Source organism: Cardiocondyla obscurior, linkage group LG16 (assembly GCF_019399895.1).
Source record: "Cardiocondyla obscurior isolate alpha-2009 linkage group LG16, Cobs3.1, whole genome shotgun sequence".
In the NCBI taxonomy this organism is placed as follows: domain Eukaryota; kingdom Metazoa; phylum Arthropoda; class Insecta; order Hymenoptera; family Formicidae; genus Cardiocondyla; species Cardiocondyla obscurior.
Genome location: NC_091879.1, coordinates 8,702 through 21,160, shown reverse-complemented (window position 1 = coordinate 21,160; position 12,459 = coordinate 8,702). Strand labels below are relative to the sequence as shown.

The following is a 12,459-nucleotide window of genomic DNA, read 5'->3' as shown; positions in this document are numbered from 1 at the left end:
GTGTTAGTGCTATCTGGAGTACTGGGTAAGTCGAGGAATTTTCTCTTGCACCAGGAATGGTCAGAGAGACTTTGCGGCTTCCCGGGTCTCCGGACGGTTTCCTTGGTTAGTTTCCGTCGCGAACCTTTCGTCCCCAAAGCGCCAAACCTGTAAATAAAGCAGAAGTATTTTTAAATTAAAACTAAAAATCTCATAAGTGACACATTGAGGTTAAAGTTATATTTTGACAATTTTCTCACTTTTTAATTAACTGAGGCTCTCGAGCAATCTAAAATCGGTCCCTCACGATAGAGGAGGGTACTCTAATTAAATTCTAACGCATGACATACCTGAATTCACTCTGCAAAGTGTTAGTGCTATCTGGAGTACTGGGTAAGTCGAGGAATTTTCTCTTGTACCAGGAATGGTCAGAGGGACTTCTGCAGCTTCCCCGGGTCTCCGGACGGTTTCATTGGTTAGTTTTCGTCGCGAACCTTTCGTCCCCAAAGCGCCAAACCTGTAAATAAAGCAGAAGTATTTTTAAATTAAAACTAAAAATCTCATAAGTGACACATTGAGGTTAAAGTTATATTTTGACAATTTTCTCACTTTTTAATTAACTGAGGCTCTCGAGCAATCTAAAATCGGTCCCTCACGATAGAGGAGGGTACTCTAATTAAATTCTAATGCATGACATACCTGAATTCACTCTGCAAAGTGTTAGTGCTATCTGGAGTACTGGGTAAGTCGAGGAATTTTCTCTTGTACCAGGAATGGTCAGAGGGACTTCTGCAGCTTCCCCGGGTCTCCGGACGGTTTCCTTGGTTAGTTTTCGTCGCGATCCTTTCGTCCCCAAAGCCCCAAACCTGTAAATAAAGCAGAAGTATTTTTAAATTAAAACTAAAAATCTCATAAGTGACACTTTGAGGTTAAAGTTATATTTTGACTATTTTCTCACTTTTTAATTAACTGAGGCTCTCGGGCAATCTAAAATCGGTCCCTCACAATGAAGGAGAGTATTTTAATTAAATTCTAATGCATGACATACCTGAATTCACTCTGCAAAGTGTCAGTGCTATCTGGAGTACTGGGTACGAGGATTTTTCTCTTGCACCAGGAATGGTCAGAGAGACTTCTGCGGCTTTCCCGGAACTCCGGATGGTCTCGTTGGTTAGCTGCCGTCACGTATCTTTTGCCTATAAAGTTTAAAGCCTGTAAAACAAATAGAAATATTTGTTTTTCTGACTTTAAACTTTAATCAATAACACATACCTGTCACTTTTAAAACTTTTATAAAAATTAGTTTCCGTTGATGCACAGTCTTGGCACTTTGTGGGAATAAAAAAGACGGTTTAAATTTGTTAAAAAATCCAACCGGACACTCGAGGAAACAGTTGATCTTCCACAAACGAATAAAATAAGCATAAAATATTTTGCGTAAAATATTCACCAATGGAGACACAGCATTAATACTGGCATTCATGAAACGACTCGATTAATAAAATAATGTAAAAATACTTAATAAATAGTATTAAATTGTTGTAAATTAACGAGCAAAATACGATTAAGTATAAAAACTTATAAATAACGCAAAAAACAAACGTAAAATGTCAATCGATTAATTTCAACCAATAGGAACACAGCATTAATACTGACATTCATGAATCGATTCAAACAATAAACTATTGTAAAATTACTTAATAAATATCATTAAATTGTTGTAAATTAACGTGCAAAATACGATTCAGTTTAGAAACTTATAAATAACGCAAAAAAGAAGTGTAAAATGTCATTCGATTAATTTGAACCAATAGGAACACAGTATTAGTACTGACATTCATGAAACGACTCGAATAATAAAATATGGTAAAAATAATTAATAAATAGCATTAAATTGTTGTAAACTAACTTACAAAATACGATTTAGTATAAAAACTTATAAATAACGCCAAAAACACGTGCAAAATGTCACTCGATTATTTTCAACCAATAGGAACACAGCATTAGTACTGACATTCATGAATTGATTCAAACAATAAACTATTGTAAAATTACTTAATAAATATCATTAAATTGTTGTAAATTAACGTGCAAAATACGATTCAGTTTAGAAACTTATAAATAACGCAAGAAAAAAAATGTAAAATGTCATTCGATAAATTTCAACCAATAGGAACACAGCATTAGTACTGACATTCATGAAACGATTCGATTAATAAAATATTGTAAAAATAATTAATAAATAGCATTAATTGTTGTAAACTAACTTGCAAAATACGATTTAGTATAAAAACTTATAAATAACGCCAAAAACACGTGAAAAATGTCACTCAATAAATTTCAACCAATAGAAACACAGCATTAGTACTGACATTCATGAAACGATTCGATTAATAAAATATTGTAAAAATAATTAATAAATAGCATTAAATTGTTGTAAACTAACTTGCAAAATACGATTTAGTATAAAAACTTATAAATAACGTTAAAAACACGTGCAAAATGTCACTCAATAAATTTCAACCAATAGGAACACAGCATTAGTACTGACATTTATGAAACGACTTGATTATTAAAATATTGTAAGAATAATTAATAAATAGCATTAAATTGTTGTAAACTAACTTGTAAAATACGATTTAATATAAAAACTTATAGATAACGCAAAAAACAAGTTTAAAATGTCATTCGTTTAATTTGAACCAATAGGAACACAGCATTAATACTGACATTCATGAAACGACTCGATTAATAAAATATTGTAAATATACTTAATAAATAGCATTAAATTGTTGTAAATTGACGTGCAAAATATAATTTAGTACAAAAATTTATAAATAACGCAAGAAAAAAATGTAAAATGTCATTCGATCAATTTCAACCAATAGGAACACAGCATCAGTACTGACATTCATGAAACGATTCGATTATTAAAATATTGTAAAAATAATTAATAAATAGCATTAATTGTTGTAAACTAAGTTGCAAATGGAATTTTCTCTTGCACCAGAAATGGTCACAAAGACTTTTGCGGCTTCCCCGGGTCTCCGGACGGTTTCCTTGGTTAGTTTCCGTCGCGAACCTTTCGTCCCCAAAGCGCCAAACCTGTAAATAAAGCAGAAGTATTTTTAAATTAAAACTAAAAATCTCATAAGAGACACATTGAGGTTAAAGTTATATTTTGACAATTTTCTCACTTTTTAATTAACTGAGGCTCTCGAGCAATCTAAAATCGGTCCCTCACGATAGAGGAGGGTACTCTAATTAAATTCTAACGCATGACATACCTGAATTCACTCTGCAAAGTGTTAGTGCTATCTGGAGTACTGGGTAAGTCGAGGAATTTTCTCTTGTACCAGGAATGGTCAGAGGGACTTCTGCAGCTTCCCGGGTCTCCGGACGGTTTCCTTGGTTAGTTTTCGTCGCGAACCTTTCGTCCCCAAAGCGCCAAACCTGTAAATAAAGCAGAAGTATTTTTAAATTAAAACTAAAAATCTCATAAGTGACACATTGAGGTTAAAGTTATATTTTGACAATTTTCTCACTTTTTAATTAACTGAGGCTCTCGAGCAATCTAAAATCGGTCCCTCACGATAAAGGAGGGTACTCTAATTAAATTCTAACGCATGACATACCTGAATTAACTCTGCAAAGTGTTAGTGCTATCTGGAGTACTGGGTAAGTCGAGGAATTTTCTCTTGTACCAGGAATGGTCAGAGGGACTTCTGCAGCTTCCCCGAATCTCCGGACGGTTTCCTTGGTTAGTTTTCGTCGCGAACCTTTCGTCCCCAAAGCGCCAAACCTGTAAATAAAGCAGAAGTATTTTTAAATTAAAACTAAAAATCTCATAAGTGACACATTGAGGTTAAAGTTATATTTTGACAATTTTCTCACTTTTTAATTAACTGAAACTCTCGAGCAATCTAAAATCGGTCCCTCACGATAGAGGAGGGTGCTCTAATTAAATTCTAACGCATGACATACCTGAATTCACTCTGCAAAGTGTTAGTGCTATCTGAAGTACTGGGTAAGTCGAGGAATTTTCTCTTGCACCAGGAATGATCAGAGAGACTTTTGCGGCTTCCCCGGGTCTCCGGACGGTTTCCTTGGTTAGTTTCCGTCGCGAACCTTTCGTCCCCAAAGCGCCAAACCTGTAAATAAAGCAGAAGTATTTTTAAATTAAAACTAAAAATCTCATAAGTGACACATTGAGGTTAAAGTTATATTTTGACAATTTTCTCACTTTTTAATTAACTGAGGCTCTCGAGCAATCTAAAATCGGTCCCTCACGATAAAGGAGGGTACTCTAATTAAATTCTAACGCATGACATACCTGAATTAACTCTGCAAAGTGTTAGTGCTATCTGGAGTACTGAGTAAGTCGAGGAATTTTCTCTTGTACCAGGAATGGTCAGAGGGACTTCTGCAGCTTCCCCGAATCTCCGGACGGTTTCCTTGGTTAGTTTTCGTCGCGAACCTTTCGTCCCCAAAGCGCCAAACCTGTAAATAAAGCAGAAGTATTTTTAAATTAAAACTAAAAATCTCATAAGTGACACATTGAGGTTAAAGTAATATTTTGACAATTTTCTCACTTTTTAATTAACTGAAACTCTCGAGCAATCTAAAATCGGTCCCTCACGATAGAGGAAGGTGCTCTAATTAAATTCTAACGCATGACATACCTGAATTCACTCTGCAAAGTGTTAGTGCTATCTGGAGTACTGGGTAAGTCGAGGAATTTTCTCTTGCACCAGGAATGGTCAGAGAGACTTTTGCGGCTTCCCCGGGTCTCCGGACGGTTTCCTTGGTTAGTTTTCGTCGCGAACCTTTCGTCCCCAAAGCGCCAAACCTGTAAATAAAGCAGAAGTATTTTTAAATTAAAACTAAAAATCTCATAAGTGACACATTGAGGTTAAAGTTATATTTTGACAATTTTCTCACTTTTTAATTAACTGAGGCTCTCGAGCAATCTAAAATCGGTCCCTCACGATAGAGGAGGGTACTCTAATTAAATTCTAATGCATGACATACCTGAATTCACTCTGCAAAGTGTTAGTGCTATCTGGAGTACTGGGTAAGTCGAGGAATTTTCTCTTGTACCAGGAATGGTCAGAGGGACTTCTGCAGCTTCCCCGGGTCTCCGGACGGTTTCCTTGGTTAGTTTTCGTCGCGATCCTTTCGTCCCCAAAGCCCCAAACTTGTAAATAAAGCAGAAGTATTTTTAAATTAAAACTAAAAATCTCATAAGTGACACTTTGAGGTTAAAGTTATATTTTGACTATTTTCTCACTTTTTAATTAACTGAGGCTCTCGGGCAATCTAAAATCGGTCCCTCACAATGAAGGAGAGTATTTTAATTAAATTCTAATGCATGACATACCTGAATTCACTCTGCAAAGTGTCAGTACTATCTGGAGTACTGGGTACGAGGATTTTTCTCTTGCACCAGGAATGGTCAGAGAGACTTCTGCGGCTTCCCCAAAACTCCGGATGGTCTCGTTGGTTAGCTGCCGTCACGTATCTTTTGCCTATAAAGTTTAAAGCCTGTAAAACAAATAGAAATATTTGTTTTTCTGACTTTAAACTTTAATCAATAACACATACCTGTCACTTTTAAAACTTTTATAAAAATTAGTTTCCGTTGATGCACAGTCTTGGCATTTTGTGGGAATAAAAAAGACGGTTTATATTTGTTAAAAAATCCAACCGGACACTCGAGGAAACAGTTGATCTTCCACAAACGAATAAAATAAGCATAAAATATTTTGCGTAAAATATTCACCAATGGAGACACAGCATTAATACTGGCATTCATGAAACGACTCGATTAATAAAATAATGTAAAAATACTTAATAAATAGCATTAAATTGTTGTAAATTAACGAGCAAAATACGATTAAGTTTAAAAACTTATAAATAACGCAAAAAACAAACGTAAAATGTCAATCGATTAATTTCAACCAATAGGAACACAGCATTAATACTGACATTCATGAATCGATTCAAACAATAAACTATTGTAAAATTACTTAATAAATATCATTAAATTGTTGTAAATTAACGTGCAAAATACGATTCAGTTTAGAAACTTATAAATAACGCAAAAAAGAAGTGTAAAATGTCATTCGATTAATTTGAACCAATAGGAACACAGTATTAGTACTGACATTCATGAAACGACTCGATTAATAAAATATGGTAAAAATAATTAATAAATAGCATTAAATTGTTGTAAACTAACTTGCAAAATACGATTTAGTATAAAAACTTATAAATAACGCCAAAAACACGTGCAAAATGTCACTCGATTATTTTCAACCAATAGGAACACAGAATTAGTACTGACATTCATGAAACGATTCGATTAATAAAATATTGTAAAAATAATGAATAAATATTATTAAATTGTTGTAAATTGACGTGCAAAATATAATTTAGTACAAAAATTTATAAATAACGCAAGAAAAAAGTGTAAAATGTCATTCGATCAATTTCAACCAATAGGAACACAGCATCAGTACTGACATTCATGAAACGATTCGATTAATAAAATATTGTAAGAATAATTAATAAATAGCATTAAATTGTTGTAAACTAACTTGTAAAATACGATTTAATATAAAAACTTATAGATAACGCAAAAAACAAGTTTAAAATGTCATTCGTTTAATTTGAACCAATAGGAACACAGCATTAATACTGACATTCATGAAACGACTCGATTAATAAAATATTGTAAATATATTTAATAAATAGCATTAAATTGTTGTAAATTGACGTGCAAAATAGCTTAGCTCTTCTAAGTCGCGAGATATTTCAAATTTTCTAAAAAAAGGTGGCACGAACTGACCGTGCCACCTCCTTTTAGAAAATTTGAAATATCTTGTGACTCAGAAAATCTAAGCTATTGCGCTTTTTTTTGTTCCACGCGGGCTTTCAAGCCCTTCAAAACGAGCTTTCGATCAAACCCCTACGACGCCTGTGGACCGAGATATTAACGATCAAAGTTTTTCGGAAAATGTGAAATATCTCGCGAACCAAAAGAGCTAGGCTATTGCGCTTTTTTTTGTTCGACGCGGGCTTTCAAGCTTTTCAAAACGAGCTTTCGATCAGACCCCTACGACGCCTGTGGACCGAGATATTAACGATCAAAGTTTTTCGGAAAATGTGAAATATCTCGCGAACCAGAAGGGCTAGGCTATTGCGCTTTTTTTTGTTCGACGCGGGCTTTCAAGCCCTTCAAAACGAGCTTTCGATCAGACCCCTACGACGCCTGTGGACCGAGATATTAACGATCAAAGTTTTTGGGAAAATGTGAAATATCTCGCGAACCAGAAGGGCTAGGCTATTGCGCTTTTTTGTTCGACGCGGGCTTTCAAGCCCTTCAAAACGAGCTTTCGATCAGACCCCTACGACGCCTGTGGACCGAGATATTAACGATCAAAGTTTTTCGGAAAATGTGAAATATCTCGCGAACCAGAAGGGCTAGGCTATTGCGCTTTTTTTGTTCGACGCGGGCTTTCAAGCCCTTCAAAACGAGCTTTCGATCAGACTCCTACGACGCCTGTGAACCGAGATATTAACGATCAAAGTTTTTCGGAAAATGTGAAATATCTCGCGAACCAGAAAAGCTAGGCTATTGCGCTTTTTTTTGTTCGACGCTGGCTTTCAAGCCCTTCAAAACGAGCTTTCGATCAGACCCCTACGACGTTTGTGGACCGAGATATTAACGATCAAAGTTTTTGGGAAAATGTGAAATATCTCGCGAACCAGAAGGGCTAGGCTATTGCGCTTTTTTTTGTTCGACGCGGGCTTTCAAGCCCTTCAAAACGAGCTTTCGATCAGACCCCTACGACGCCTGTGGACCGAGATATTAACGATCAAAGTTTTTCGGAAAATGTGAAATATCTCGCGAACCAAAAGGGCTAGGCTATTGCGCTTTTTTTTGTTCGACGCGGGCTTTCAAGCCCTTCAAAACGAGCTCTCGATCAGTCCCCTACGACGCCTGTGGACCGAGATATTAACGATCAAAGTTTTTCGGAAAATGTGAAATATCTCGCGAACCAGAAGGGCTAGGCTATTGCGCTTTTTTTTGTTCGACGCGGGCTTTCAAGCCCTTCAAAACGAGTTTTCGATCAGACCCCTACGACGCCTGTGGACCGAGATATTAACGATCAAAGTTTTTCGGAAAATGTGAAATATCTCGCGAACCAGAAGAGCTAGGCTATTGCGCTTTTTTTTGTTCGACGCGGGCTTTCAAGCCCTTCAAAACGAGCTTTCGATCAGACCCCTACGACGCCTGTGGACCAAGATATTAACGATCAAAGTTTTTCGGAAAATGTGAAATATCTCGTGAACCAGAAGAGCTAGGCTATTGCGTTTTTTTTTGTTCGACGCGGGTTTTCAAGCCCTTCAAAACGAGTTTTCGATCAGACCCCTACGACGCCTGTGGACCGAGATATTAACGATCAAAGTTTTTGGGAAAATGTGAAATATCTCGCGAACCAGAAGGGCTAGGCTATTGCGCTTTTTTTTGTTCGACGCGGGCTTTCAAGCCCTTCAAAACGAGCTTTCGATCAGACCCCTACGACGCCTGTGGACCGAGATATTAACGATCAAAGTTTTTCGGAAAATGTGAAATATCTCGTGAACCAGAAGAGCTAGGCTATTGCGCTTTTTTTGTTCGACGCGGGTTTTCAAGCCCTTCAAAACGAGCTTTCGATCAGACCCCTACGACGCCTGTGGACCGAGATATTAACGATCAAAGTTTTTGGGAAAATGTGAAATATCTCGCGAACCAGAAGGGCTAGGCTATTGCGCTTTTTTGTTCGACGCGGGCTTTCAAGCCCTTCAAAACGAGCTTTCGATCAGACCCCTACGACGCCTGTGGACCGAGATATTAACGATCAAAGTTTTTCGGAAAATGTGAAATATCTCGCGAACCAAAAGGGCTAGGCTATTGCGCTTTTTTTTGTTCGACGCGGGCTTTCAAGCCCTTTAAAACGAGCTTTCGATCAGACCCCTACGACGCCTGTGGACCGAGATATTAACGATCAAAGTTTTTGGGAAAATGTGAAATATCTCGCGAACCAGAAGGGCTAGGCTATTGCGCTTTTTTTTGTTCGACGCGGGCTTTCAAGCCCTTCAAAACGAGCTTTCGATCAGACCCCTACGACGCCTGTGGACCGAGATATTAACGATCAAAGTTTTGGGAAAATGTGAAATATCTCGCGAACCAGAAGGGCTAGGCTATTGCGCTTTTTTGTTCGACGCGGGCTTTCAAGCCCTTCAAAACGAGCTTTCGATCAGACCCCTACGACGCCTGTGGACCGAGATATTAACGATCAAAGTTTTTCGGAAAATGTGAAATATCTCGCGAACCAAAAGGGCTAGGCTATTGCGCTTTTTTTTGTTCGACGCGGGCTTTCAAGCCCTTCAAAACGAGCTTTCGATCAGACTCCTACGACGCCTGTGAACCGAGATATTAACGATCAAAGTTTTTCGGAAAATGTGAAATATCTCGCGAACCAGAAAAGCTAGGCTATTGCGCTTTTTTTTGTTCGACGCTGGCTTTCAAGCCCTTCAAAACGAGCTTTCGATCAGACCCCTACGACGCCTGTGGACCGAGATATTAACGATCAAAGTTTTTGGGAAAATGTGAAATATCTCGCGAACCAGAAGGGCTAGGCTATTGCGCTTTTTTTTGTTCGACGCGGGCTTTCAAGCCCTTCAAAACGAGCTTTCGATCAGACCCCTACGACGCCTGTGGACCGAGATATTAACGATCAAAGTTTTTCGGAAAATGTGAAATATCTCGCGAACCAGAAGGGCTAGGCTATTGCGCTTTTTTTTGTTCGACGCGGGCTTTCAAGCCCTTCAAAACGAGCTTTCGATCAGACCCCTACGACGCCTGTGGACCGAGATATTAACGATCAAAGTTTTTCGGAAAATGTGAAATATCTCGTGAACCAGAAGAGCTAGGCTATTGCGTTTTTTTTTGTTCGACGCAAGTTTTCAAGCCCTTCAAAACGAGCTTTCGATCAGACCCCTACGACGCCTGTGGACCGAGATATTAACGATCAAAGTTTTTGGGAAAATGTGAAATATCTCGCGAACCAGAAGGGCTAGGCTATTGCGCTTTTTTTTGTTCGACGCGGGCTTTCAAGCCCTTTAAAACGAGCTTTCGATCAGACCCCTACGACGCCTGTGGACCGAGATATTAACGATCAAAGTTTTGGGAAAATGTGAAATATCTCGCGAACCAGAAGGGCTAGGCTATTGCGCTTTTTTGTTCGACGCGGGCTTTCAAGCCCTTCAAAACGAGCTTTCGATCAGACCCCTACGACGCCTGTGGACCGAGATATTAACGATCAAAGTTTTTCGGAAAATGCGAAATATCTCGCGAACCAGAAGGGCTAGGCTATTGCGCTTTTTTTTGTTCGACGCGGGCTTTCAAGCCCTTTAAAACGAGCTTTCAATCAGATTCCTACGACGCCTGTGGACGGAGATATTAACAATCAAAATTTTTCGAAAAAAATAAAAAAAAATTTTTGAAAATCTGACCACGTGACGTCGTGCGGTGAAGTCAGCAGATGCCCACGTGATCATATTCAGCGTCCTACCCCCTTCAAGGGCGGAAATATTGACGAAAAACGAAAAAAAAATTTTTGAAAATTTGACCACGTGACGTCGTGCGGTGACGTCAGCAGATGCCCACGTGACCATTTTCGGCGCTTCATTCTTTCTAGGGGCGAAAATATTGACAAAAAAGAAAAAAAAAATTTTGTTTTGTAAAATAAAAAATTTAAAAATCTGTTTTACCGACCAATCATAAATTAAGAAATTTGCTTTTCCGACCGATATTAAGTCGGTAAAACAGGAATCTGCATTACCGACGGTCGGTAAAAAATTTTCGCGCCGGCCTTCGGCCGGCGGCAAAAACAAAAATTTTTAGCCTTTTGGCGCGAGAAATTTTGGTCCGCCAAAAAAAAAAAATTTTTTTTTTTTAAATTCTGTTTTACCGACCCGTATAAAATTGAAAAATTTGTTTTACCGACCGATACTATGTCGGTAAAACAGGAATCTGCATTACCGACGGTCGGTAAAAAATTTTCGCGCCGGCCTTCGGCCGGCGGCAAAAACGAAAATTTTTAGCCTTTTGGCGAGAAATTTTGTCCGCCAAAAAAAAAAAAATTTTTTTTTTTTTTAAATCTGTTTTACCGACCCATATAAATTTGAAAAATCTGTTTTACCGACCGATACTATGTCGGTAAAACAAAAATCTGCATTACCGACAATCGGTAAAAAATTTTCGCGCCGGCCTTCGGCCGGCGGCAAAAACAAAAATTTTTAACCTTTTGGCGCGAGAAATTTTGGTCCGCCAAAAAAAAAAAAATTTTTTTTTTTTTTAAATTCTGTTTTACCGACCCGTATAAAATTGAAAAATCTGTTTTACCGACCGATACTATGTCGGTAAAACAGGAATCTGCATTACCGACGGTCGGTAAAAAATTTTCGCACCGGCCTTCGGCCGGCGGCAAAAACGAAAATTTTTAGCCTTTTGGCGCGAGGAATTTTGGTCCGCCAAAAAAAAAAAATTTTTTTTTTTTTTTAAAATCTGTTTTACCGACTTATATAAATTTGAAAAATCTGTTTTACCGACCGATACTATGTCGGTAAAACAGGAATCTGCATTACCGACGGTCGGTGTAATTATGCCGGCCTTCGGCCGGCGGCAAAAACAAAAATTTTTAGCCTTTTGGCGCGAAAAATTTTGGTCCGCCAAAAAAAAAAATTTTTTTTTTTTAAATTTTGTTTTACCGACCCGTATAAAATTGAAAAACCTGTTTTACCGACCGATACCATGTCGGTAAAACAGGAATCTGCATTACCGACGGTCGGTAAAAAATTTTCGCGCCGGCCTTTGGCCGGCGGCAAAAACGAAAATTTTTAGCCTTTTGGCGCGAGAAATTTTGGTCCGCCAAAAAAAAATTTTTTTTTTTTTTTAAAATCTGTTTTACCGACCCATATAAAATTGAAAACCTGTTTTACCGACTGATACTATGTCGGTAAAACAGGAATCTGCATTACCGACGGTCGGTGTGGCTTTCAGTGCCGGCCTTCGGCCGGCGGCAAAAACGAAATTTTTAGCCTTTGGCGCGAGAAATTTGTCCGCCAAAAAAAAAATTTTTTTTTTTTTTTAAATCTGTTTTACCGACCCGTATAAAATTAAAAATCTGTTCGACCGGATACCATGTCGGTAAAACAGGAATCTGCATTACCGACGGTCGGTAAAATTTTCATGCCGGCCTTCGGCCGGCGGCAAAACGAAAATTTTTAGCCTTTGGCGCAAAAATTTTGGTCCGCCAAAAAAAAAAATTTTTTTAAATTCTGTTTTACCGACCCGTATAAAATTGAAAACCTGTTTTACCGACTGATACCATGTCGGTAAAACAGGAATCTGCATTACCGACGGTCGGT

The 12,459-nt window shown here is 37.9% G+C and overlaps 3 long non-coding RNA genes across 3 annotated transcripts; all 3 read right to left on the bottom strand.

Moving 5' to 3' along the window:
• Window positions 1-95: 95 nt before the first annotated feature.
• Window positions 96-1,832, bottom strand: LOC139108748 (uncharacterized). The gene is made up of 3 exons (XR_011546715.1): window positions 1,252-1,832; window positions 679-1,191; window positions 96-496 (listed from the first exon to the last, which is right to left on the bottom strand). It is a non-coding gene; the product is annotated as an uncharacterized lncRNA (long non-coding RNA).
• A 936-nt stretch (window positions 1,833-2,768) lies between these two features.
• LOC139108880 (uncharacterized) lies at window positions 2,769-3,316 on the bottom strand. Its single transcript, XR_011546739.1, has 2 exons — window positions 3,267-3,316; window positions 2,769-3,084 (listed from the first exon to the last, which is right to left on the bottom strand). It is a non-coding gene; the product is annotated as an uncharacterized lncRNA (long non-coding RNA).
• A 52-nt stretch (window positions 3,317-3,368) lies between these two features.
• LOC139108879 (uncharacterized) lies at window positions 3,369-6,300 on the bottom strand. Its single transcript, XR_011546738.1, has 5 exons — window positions 5,360-6,300; window positions 4,313-4,479; window positions 3,964-4,130; window positions 3,615-3,781; window positions 3,369-3,432 (listed from the first exon to the last, which is right to left on the bottom strand). It is a non-coding gene; the product is annotated as an uncharacterized lncRNA (long non-coding RNA).
• Between the last annotated feature and the right edge of the window lie 6,159 nt (window positions 6,301-12,459).